General features: G+C 45.1%; 1 pseudogene; it reads left to right on the forward strand.

Moving 5' to 3' along the window:
* The first annotated feature begins 1,439 nt into the window (after nucleotides 1-1,439).
* Nucleotides 1,440-5,785, forward strand: LOC115497308 (vitelline membrane outer layer protein 1-like; annotated as a pseudogene).
* The last annotated feature ends 3,998 nt before the right edge of the window (nucleotides 5,786-9,783 follow it).

Here is a 9,783-nt window from a genome sequence, read left to right on the forward strand (position 1 = left end):
CTGGAAATTGATTAAAGTAGAGAAGTGACTGTGTAGACTGTAAGGAAGAGAATAAATCAAGCAAGAAATGTGTTCAGAATTAACTCAGAGGACAAGTCCAGAGAAGAATTTTGCTGTCACAGTGTGGCAGCAACATTGCCATATATCTAGTTTTACACCAGTTCAGTCCCAAACAATATCTCAGCAGGCTTGGCTTTTTCACAGAACCTGAGTACCCTGCTCAAAGGAGGGACAACTTAAAAGAAAGATAAAGATTCTGAAGGTCATATCCAGTCAACTTCTGAATATTATTTTTCCCACAAAAAATATTTTGTCAAATTTGTTTATTTTTACTCTTCAAAGTGAGCAAGAGCTGGAAGCAGTACATCATGCCAGGATGGCTATGGCTTTGCTTGGAATGTAATACCAACAAAACTTTGCCAGTGATAACGTTCCCAGGACTCACCACCTGGAAGGAATTTCTTGGCAGATTTCATACACAAAGAGAAGCATTTAATTCTCAGTTAATTTTAATTCACTTTTGCACACCGTCCTAGTAATTTCTCCAGGCAGGATGCCCATCTCTCTCGGTATCTTAGGGCTGAGACAATGCTGTAGGTGTCTGTTGCCAGGTCCTCAGGAGTGCTCAGAGTAGCTCCTGGCTCTCTATTCCCCTTGCCCACTGAAAAACCACAGATACAGACCCTGCACAGACAGGACCAGGAAACACAAGTTATTAACTTTTACTTGGGAAAGGGTAAAAGAAAATTGTCAGTGTTACACCATAAGGTAAAGGAGGCTGCAGGAGACAGTGAGTGCTAATATTGCAGCCAGATGGAAAAAATAGAAGTAACATATCTGGTGGTAGATTGCATGTGAAAACATGGCAGACAAAAAGCACTTTGAGAAACAAATGGCAAAGGGAATAAATGCTATTAATGCTTCTTCATATCAAAGATTCAGGACCTTGTCAGAAAATCTGTAGGGCCAGCTGATATCATAAAAGATCACAGCAGATATGGCCATTTAAAAATTATTTATTTGCTCACTGCTCCTAGTGGAAGAAACTGTGTTCAAATGGCTCCAGCCATTCTGGGGGTTAGGGTTCTTAAGAAGGATTAGGTAGAAATCAAAATTACTTCAGAAGAGAGATTTTAAAAGTCACAGAGTGAATAGCAATGAATGACTAAGACTGATAATAAGTACTCAGGAGGTCTGTGTCTCTAAACTGGAAGAGCTAAGATCATAGCAGTGATGGATGTGTTATTTAAAATTACTGGAAAGTGAAACAGGAGCAAACATGAGGTCAATTTTAAAACTTTGCTCCAAAGGTGATGGGAGTAACTGTATGCCTCTTATTCCAGCTTAGAGACTACAATGGGATCTGGCAATCTGTGCTGCATCTATGTGCTGTGGCAAAGTCTTTGTTGGGAAACCTCCAGGGTGGCTTCTGTGAGAAGATGCCAGTGGCTGCACCCATGTCAGACAGAGCCAATGCCAGCCAGGCCCAGGACATATTCACCAAAGCTGAGCCCATCAGCGATGCTGGTGGCACTTCTCTAAAACATATTTAAGGACGGGTAAAAATCCTGCACAGCAGCTGGAGAGAGGAGTAAGAATATGTGAGAGAAACAGCCCTGCTGACACTGGGGTCAGTGCAGAGGAGGAGCAGGAGGTGCTCCAGACCCTGCAGCTGAGATTCCCCTGCAGCCTGAGGTGCAGCCCATGGTGAAGCAGCTGTGCACCTGCAACCCATGGAAGACCACAGGGAGTAGAGACCTTTTGAGACACTGCATCTGTTTTTAAACTGACATGACAGCGGCAGGAGTACAGTGTCAGTCAGCTTCAAAGGCCGACTGATGCCCTTGGCAGCACTGAAGAATTCTTGATACTAGGTCTTTTATCAAAGAACTATCTTTACTTTATAGATGTGGGAAGAGTTTAACTGGTTTTATCTCAAATGACATTACAAAGGCCATTTGAAGAATGTTTTCAGCCCACACAGAATGTAAAGTGGCTGTTCCTCATCACCATCTAAGAATGTTTATGTTGCTAGAGAAGGTCAGCTGAGAATACAGCTTCTGAAGAGCCCCATCATCTTATAAATGGGCAGGAAATTAAAAAATACCTTCTGCCCTAGGGAAGGGGGAATTTACCCAACCTGCAGTTAGGTATCTACAATGTAAATGTGTAAATGCAATGTCAATGAGGCTACTGCAAGCACTTCATTCTTTAATCTTGATGATTTGGCTGCGTGATTACCTATTACTGTCCTGCTGATTCCTGATTCTTTTGAGTGCCTGCACTGTTTTCAAATATTTTGTCTTCTTTGTAACTCTGTTCTTTTTTGTCATAGGGTGGAGGACTTAAATTGTCCAAAAAAAAAAAATTTCCTTTTGGATTATATGCTTGCAAAATTACAGAATTAATCTTCACTCTGCACTGGCCATCATGTCTTCTGTTGCTGAGCCTAACACTATCATGGCCTTCCAATAGCTTGATTAAAAGAAGAAAGGACATGTCACATATGACCCTACCACCAGCTGCCATAGCTTACCAGCAGAGAAGTTGCCAGACTCTCTGAGTTCAAACTCCAGCTTTCCAAAGTCACATAATTAAAAACCCACCCATCCTAGGCTTGCAAGCTGGTACTTCTCCTGCCTGACTAGAAACCTGCAGGTTAACTGAGAAAGAAGCAGTGGGTGAAGAGCAAGAGTTTCCCCAGATGATAAATTGTTAATTCACTGGATGTTCAGGGAAGTTCAGTGCATCAGCAGGTCTACCCAAAAGTACTCATTGGCCCTGCACTCCAGCAGCACAAATTCAGCTGCTGATACTGATACCATCATTTTCATTTCAGTCCATTCCTTACTCCTAGTGCTGGGAAAGTTTTATGTAGGGAAAGGGGTGAGGGGGGGGGGGAGGGAAAGTTCTTTGACCCACGAAGATTCATCACTCTGGAAGAGTTAAAAATTAATGAGGGACAGGAGAGGGAAACATAGAACTGAGATTAGTTCCTTGTTTGTTTTCTTGCTCCCCACCGTGAAGTTATAGAAATGCACCCAGTGTTCACTTGCTCCCACAGGCACTTAATTACTCATGTGAAGAGTTTTCACTGCTTCCTGCTGCAATATTCCAGAAACACCGACCCAGTGTTACTGTCTCTGCCACCTCCTCCCCACACAGCCAAAAGGAACAACAAAAAATCAACTTAGCAGGGTCTTTTGCAACCAGGATCTCCCTTCTGCCACCTGCACTGTCAGGACTGTTGGGGTTGGAGCTCAGACTGTTTGAGAGGAAACAGGAGAAGGTGTGTGAAAGCAGAAGACAGAGAAAACAGGTTCTGTCAGTAAGAGGGACTCAAATAGAGAAAGATTTAGCTCTGTGAATATAACTACAGACTGTAAAACATCTCTATAAAACTCAATCATCTTGGAGGTTCCTTCTACACCTAGCTCCTCCTCACTGATTTCTTTAAGAATCCTCTACAGTTGTAGGTATCTCTGACACTGCTCGACCCTAACTTTCCATATATCCCAAAAGCCTTATCATGTAGCCAACATGGTTAATGGAGAGGGCTGATAATATCACTTATTCACTGCTCTTGCTTGTGCTTGCAACCACTCTTATGAAGAAATCCAGTCAACACCTCAAGCTTAGAAAATTCTATGCCACCAGGAGTGGCAAAATATCCATGAGCTACCCATTCTCCTGAGCAGGACCCTGATCACACAGCCCTTCATTTGTGGTTTGTTTTTTTTCTTCTTTCTGACATGCTCCTGCTTTCTAAGATACAGTGACACAGTAAGACATCTTTGACTTCACTGAGTGCTGTCAGTACCTGAAGGCTTTTACCCAAGGGGTAACATCAGAGGGTTTCAGCTGAAAACAACATTTCCCCTTCACCTGCATAAGCGGCTCTTACAAAAATGGTCCATTCCATTCTTCAGTAATCAAAGCCTGGAATAACTTTCCTTCCTTTGCATCCTCAAGTTTTCAGAGCCCTGCAAGTCCCCCACCCAGTGCACACCAGGAGGCCTCCCCAGAGAGGGCAGGCAGGCAGCAGGAGCAGAACACAGCAACAAGGAGCGCTCCCAGGGAGCTTTTGACACTTCCCAGGACTCCCACCCACACTCCTGGCTAATAAATTCCCCTGTGCCAACCCCTCCATGCAGAGGGGCACTGAGCTGAGCCGGTTGCCTGCAATGCAGCTGCTCATCCCAGCCATCCCTTGCCTGCTGGGCTCTTGCTGCCTCCAGTGCCAAATGGAGGTCCCTGGGGCTTGTGGGAGCACAAGCCATTCTGCCCCAGAGGCTACGCAAAGGGATTTGAATTGAAGGCAAGCTTTGACTTCTTCTTCAGCGTGGGGAACAAAACCTGCTGTGAGGTAATGTTATTTTGTTCTGATTGTGGCACAGCTGGCCACAGCACCTCGCCCCATCACAGCAGTTTGTGCTGTATCTGCAGCGTGCAGGCTTCTCAGCGAGAAATTTCTAGTGCAGAGTATCTCTCCAGGCTCCCTGCCAGTAGGTGATTTCTTAGCAGAGCGTTCTTTTAGGTAAGAAAATTCCTGAGGTTGGTACAGCAGAGCCTGTTCCCAGGGGCAAGTCCCTCCTGCCAGCACCCCAGCTCTGGGTATCACAGCACATGGTGAGAGGGTGGGCATGGCCAGGACAGCAGCCACCAAGTATTCCTGTTTCCAGAGTGCCTGCTCCACTGCTTGGAGAGAAACAGAGGTGGGCAACAACAAAATGTGCTTGCTGAGAAATGTCATGGAGCTGCCTCACAGCCCTGCTCAGCTGCACCAGTGTTCTTGCTCTGTCCACAAAGCCTCCTGCCATCCCTCATTATGGATGATGAAAGGGTGACCTCTCCCTTTTTCTTCCCCTCTTCCAAGGTCCAGCCCTTGCAGGGATTTTGGCTGTTTGGTGATGACACAGCTCTGAACAGCATCTGCCTGCACAGTCATGGAGTCCTCCTTGGGGTGGTGAGCTCTCTCTTCTTCCTCAGGGCAGCAGCTTCTGGGGAGCTTGAAGGGAAACCAGTGCAATGGTTCCTCCATAGGCAGCCACAACCCCTCTGAAGGTGGCTCAACGCCTCACTTGAGGAGGTGGGGGAGTTGCCCTTGGCCACAAAGTGTGAAGGTTTCAGGGTAAAGGTCTGGTCTCAGGGAAGGGAACAGTGCTTTGGAAAAGAAGAAAAAAATCAGAAATTATGGATCTTAAAGCTACACTTTCTTCTTTTCTTCAAATGCTGACTTTGGAAAGTACATTGAGTAACAGGGACATAGCAAGCACCTGAAATTGCCAAGGGTTCTCCAGGAACAGGGCAGACTGGAGCTGGTGGTGGCTGGGCATCCAGGGGAAGATGGAGAAGGAGAGTGAAACAGATGCTCCTAGAAACCTGCCATCCCCGTGTACGTCCCTTGCTCCAGGACTGCCAGGTTGTAATGCTGATTGCAGCACAACAGAGGCTGGACAAGCCTTGATAAGTTGTTTTTACTTCTGGCAGGTGGGGGAACTGGACCGAGGCCCAGCTCTGCTCCAGCAACAAGCTGGTGTCGTTCTCGCTGCATGTGGAAAGGTGGCAGTGCCTGCATGACAGCACGGCAGTCAACAACGTGAGGATCACCTGCTCCAATGGGACCAACCTGGAGGGCTGGGGATTTTCAGGGGGTCACTTCGGCCCATGGAGCAGCAACTGCACCTCTGGGGCCATCTGTGGACTCCAACCAAAGGTGGAGAAACACCAGGGAAAGTGGGATGACACAGCTCTCAATGACATGAGAGTGTTCTGCTGTGAGTAAGCCTGACTCCCCACCCTATATCAGCATCTACAAAGCTGCACAGTATTAAACCTTGAATCTGTCCTTGCACAAAGAGAAGAGTACATTTTTTTTCTGTCTTGTTTTGTCAGGGGTAGCCAGGTCCCATGGCTACAGCACTTCATAAGAAGGGTCTTTGTAATTATTGTGATTAAGCTTTGTAACAAATTTATAACTTACAACATTCCTGTGAGTGAGCACAGGGGATTCCCACACCTGTTGGTAAGGCAGGAGGGGGGACTATAAGGGCTGAACATTTAAGAAGAAGAAGGATCATCTTCCCTGGCAGAAACTGTGGTTTCAAAGGAGGGGAACGGGAGCTTTTCATCCTATTTCCATTATAATGCTTAGGGTATGCAGGGATCACTATCAGATATCCATCCATCCACCCATCCATCCATCCATCCATCCATCCATCCATCCATCCATCCATCCACAAGTAAGTTCAAATTTACCATGCAGCATGTGATCCCAGCTCCATGCCTCTCCTTGCAGCCTCCTCAGCAATCTACAGGTGCCCTGTGCAGAAGAGGCACTGTGAGGATTTTTGTTTCAAAGACTGCAGTAGTTCACATGTATTGCAATCAGAAATGTACCATTGCACAGGTATTTTTCCTGAACCTACCACCATCTCCTTCAGCATCCAAACCTCCTGCTCAGCTCTTCTCTGGAATGCATATTTTGTGCTTCTTCCTGGGGCTGTAGGCAACACCTTGAGTGTGAGGACATGACAAATATGGGGCAGGGATTAGCCACAAACTCGGGTCTCCCAGAGCATTATGCAGGAACTGGTTGGTTGGGGAGCATTATGGTGCACATGTGCAGAAAGGACTCAAGGAGCAAAGGAACAAACAGTGACAATTAGGAGAGTTACAGAGAGAATTGCAAATATTTCAACAAACACTTTCCTCGGTCCCAGGAGTGCGAAGAGGAGGCAGAAATCTGAGAAAGACATAGGAGGGAAGGAGAATATCCTCAGCCCTGTAAAGCTCATAGACTTTGCCCATATCATGTATTTGAAATTTGTTTGCTACATTATTCTCTCTGATAAGTAAGTCTCGCTTAGGAAGATGGTGAATGCTTCTCAGTACCACCTGGGAGCTGAGAGTTAATCCCTGCTGGCATCCCAGATGTTCCAGAGGTTTCTGAAGCATTAACTGTACCATTGTGTGCCCTTATGCATCCAAAGGGACTGCTTGCCACTTGGCATGCAGCCAGTAAAAGCCTTACAAAAGGTACATTTACAAGCACATTTAACCATTTCTGCCAAGTTTTTGAAAACAGGGGTTTGAAAGTCCAAGCATTTATATTCTTATTGCCAGTTTGGTCAGTTTCCACATGGTTTTCTTATTCCATACCTAACTGGTAAGCCCCACAGAGCCATCTATTATATCAGGAGAGTACCAGATTTAAAATCAAAAGAGAAACACTGAATACGTGATCTGACAAGGTCACACATCCTCATGGATGATTTCCAATTTTAAGAGATAAAGGCACTCCAGAGACAGCTCAATTTTTACAGGAATCTCCCTCTACAATTGGATATAATGGGAAAATGCATAACTCAGCTTTTCTTCTGGAAAAAAGGTTCCCCTAGGGCACTTTGAAATATTCTGAGACAAAAAGATAGGATTCTTGTCATGAATGTCTCAAGGGTTTTTTTTGTTATCTCTGCATTATTATATCACTTTCATATTACTCATTATTCATTCACTTAAGCAAGTTGCTGTACACAGCACTTTAATGGCATTAAACATGAAGGAGTTTCTGTCAACAGGGAGGTTTCTGCAAGAAAAGTACTCTTCAAAGTCATTTCATGATCTTCCCACTCAGGCCTTAGCCCTCCCCATCATAACAAAAACATTTGATTGGGCTGAATCCAAATTCCCTGGCAGATCCTCTTGAATAACAAATATCCCATTTCCCAGGCAGAAGATATCTAACAGTGAAATGCTGCAGGATATATCCCTGTCCATTACTCCCTCAAATTCATTATTCGACTAATACCAGATTTTCTTCTGTGTATGTCACTACTCTACAGCAGTGAGGGTCAGGGTTTGTCACAGTCCACCCCAAAGTGGCAAGGCTCATGTCAAGCACTCACTTCCTGTGCACTCACACCAGCATGTGACCATTCTTCCTTCAGGAAAACCTGAATGGAATACCAGATGGAAATCCAAGGCTCTTCCATAATCATCCTGCTTCTTGTGCAATTACTCACCCTGATGCACCATCTTACATCCCTCCCTACATACATGTTTTGCCTTTAGGCATCTGTGGTGAAAAATATCCAGCAGCACCCACATTTCTCCCTCGCGCTGGGCAGAGCATGCACAGTGCTCAAAATTGGATGTAAAGATATTCGCAGCCACACTTCCTCAAAAGACACGGGTGATGTGCAGCGACAGCTGTTAATGAAGCAACACCAGCTATTCACATGTGGATGGGTTTGAGCATCTGGGGGGTGGGGACTGGCAATAAAATATCTCCCAGGGCTCACCTTGTACGCATTTTGTTGAGTAAGGGGAGGGATGGTGGTCTTGTTCTACCCAAAATAACAGCTTTCCTCCTCAGAAATTCTTAGTTACTTGTCCAATATGGACTGATTCAGCCAGAGAAATGCCAATGAAGTTTCAGTACAGTAAAGAAGTGCATCAGGGGATATCCTCAAGCTAAAATCTTTGGTAAGGAAACAGGTAGTAAAGGCAATTCAATGATGTAATTTACACTCCGGTGAGTGAAATACAAACCACGAGGGTCTCCCCACAGCTCAGACATGCACCCAACAGGAGCATTCCTGTGTTGGCCTTAAGCAGACAGCTGATAGCCCCTGTTTTATGGGAGGGGCTGTGTCTCACTGTTACTGTTTGTTCTGGGGACAGACTTCATACATATAAACCACATTAATGTACCAGGGCTCCTGTGGCATTTGGCATTTGTGCAACCAGGGAGCAGAAGGAAGGTCCATGCTCTAATCTTTGCTGCAACTCGAGCACACACATTAGCAGGCATCCTCTTCACATGCCAGGTGAGGTGACAGGGCACTTCTTAGAAGCCACAGTCCTGATCCCTAGCTGTCACAACACCTGCAGCACCCTTCCTGGAGTGAGAGAATAAATATGAGTAACGAAACAGCGCAGGATGAAAAACACCATGGAAATCTTCCTGTTGTTTCTCCCAGGAGAACTGAAGGAAGACAGAACATTTGGATCTTCCCCATTCTCATTCCAAGGTTTGGTTGCCTTGGTGCATGAGCAGCCTTTGGACATCACTGTCCCATGACACAGCCAAAATAATGAATACTAAATGGGAAAATGCAGTATTCAAAGCTTTGAAAAATGTTCATGTCAGGAGCTCACATCTGGGCACTGCATTTCACACAAACTACCTCTGTAACAGAAGTTGGCCCCAAAAGTCTCCTGTGAAGTTTGTTTCCTCCCTAAAAGCAGCACAGGTTCAACTCCCCTCTAAACTGCATATGAGATGTTGCAGCCTAGGAGATCTCTGGTGCTTATCAGCATTCCCATCCTCTGAAACCACCACATTCCCTTCAGAAAAACTGCAAAGTTTGAACTTGGCTCCACGCTGAGCAAATGTCCCCAAAGTTCAGAACTCTTCCAAGCCAGCTTATTTCCTCTAGAACATCTTTAATGAAATACTTATTTATATTTTCCTTGAAGTAGAAATAGTGTATCTGATTTTATCTCTTTTTATTTATTTTAGTAGGAGATTTGGTTTTGCTTCCACAAGTGTGTCTTTGACCTGTAATAAAATCTGTACTGAAGTAATGGCTAATTCTGAACAAGCAAGTAACAATTCCAGTAAATCCAAGGAAAGGTACATCCCTCTGACCTCTCTGTGCCCCTTTTCAGTAACAAATATGTATTTCAAGCAAAAGAACAAAGTTTCTTGTGCTATGGTTCTGCAGGGCCATAGCAGAGTGCTGCCTATACCCACATAATTGGAAGAAGGTTAATGAA

The sequence above is a fragment of the Taeniopygia guttata genome, chromosome 1 (assembly GCF_048771995.1).
Source record: "Taeniopygia guttata chromosome 1, bTaeGut7.mat, whole genome shotgun sequence".
Taxonomy (NCBI): domain Eukaryota; kingdom Metazoa; phylum Chordata; class Aves; order Passeriformes; family Estrildidae; genus Taeniopygia; species Taeniopygia guttata.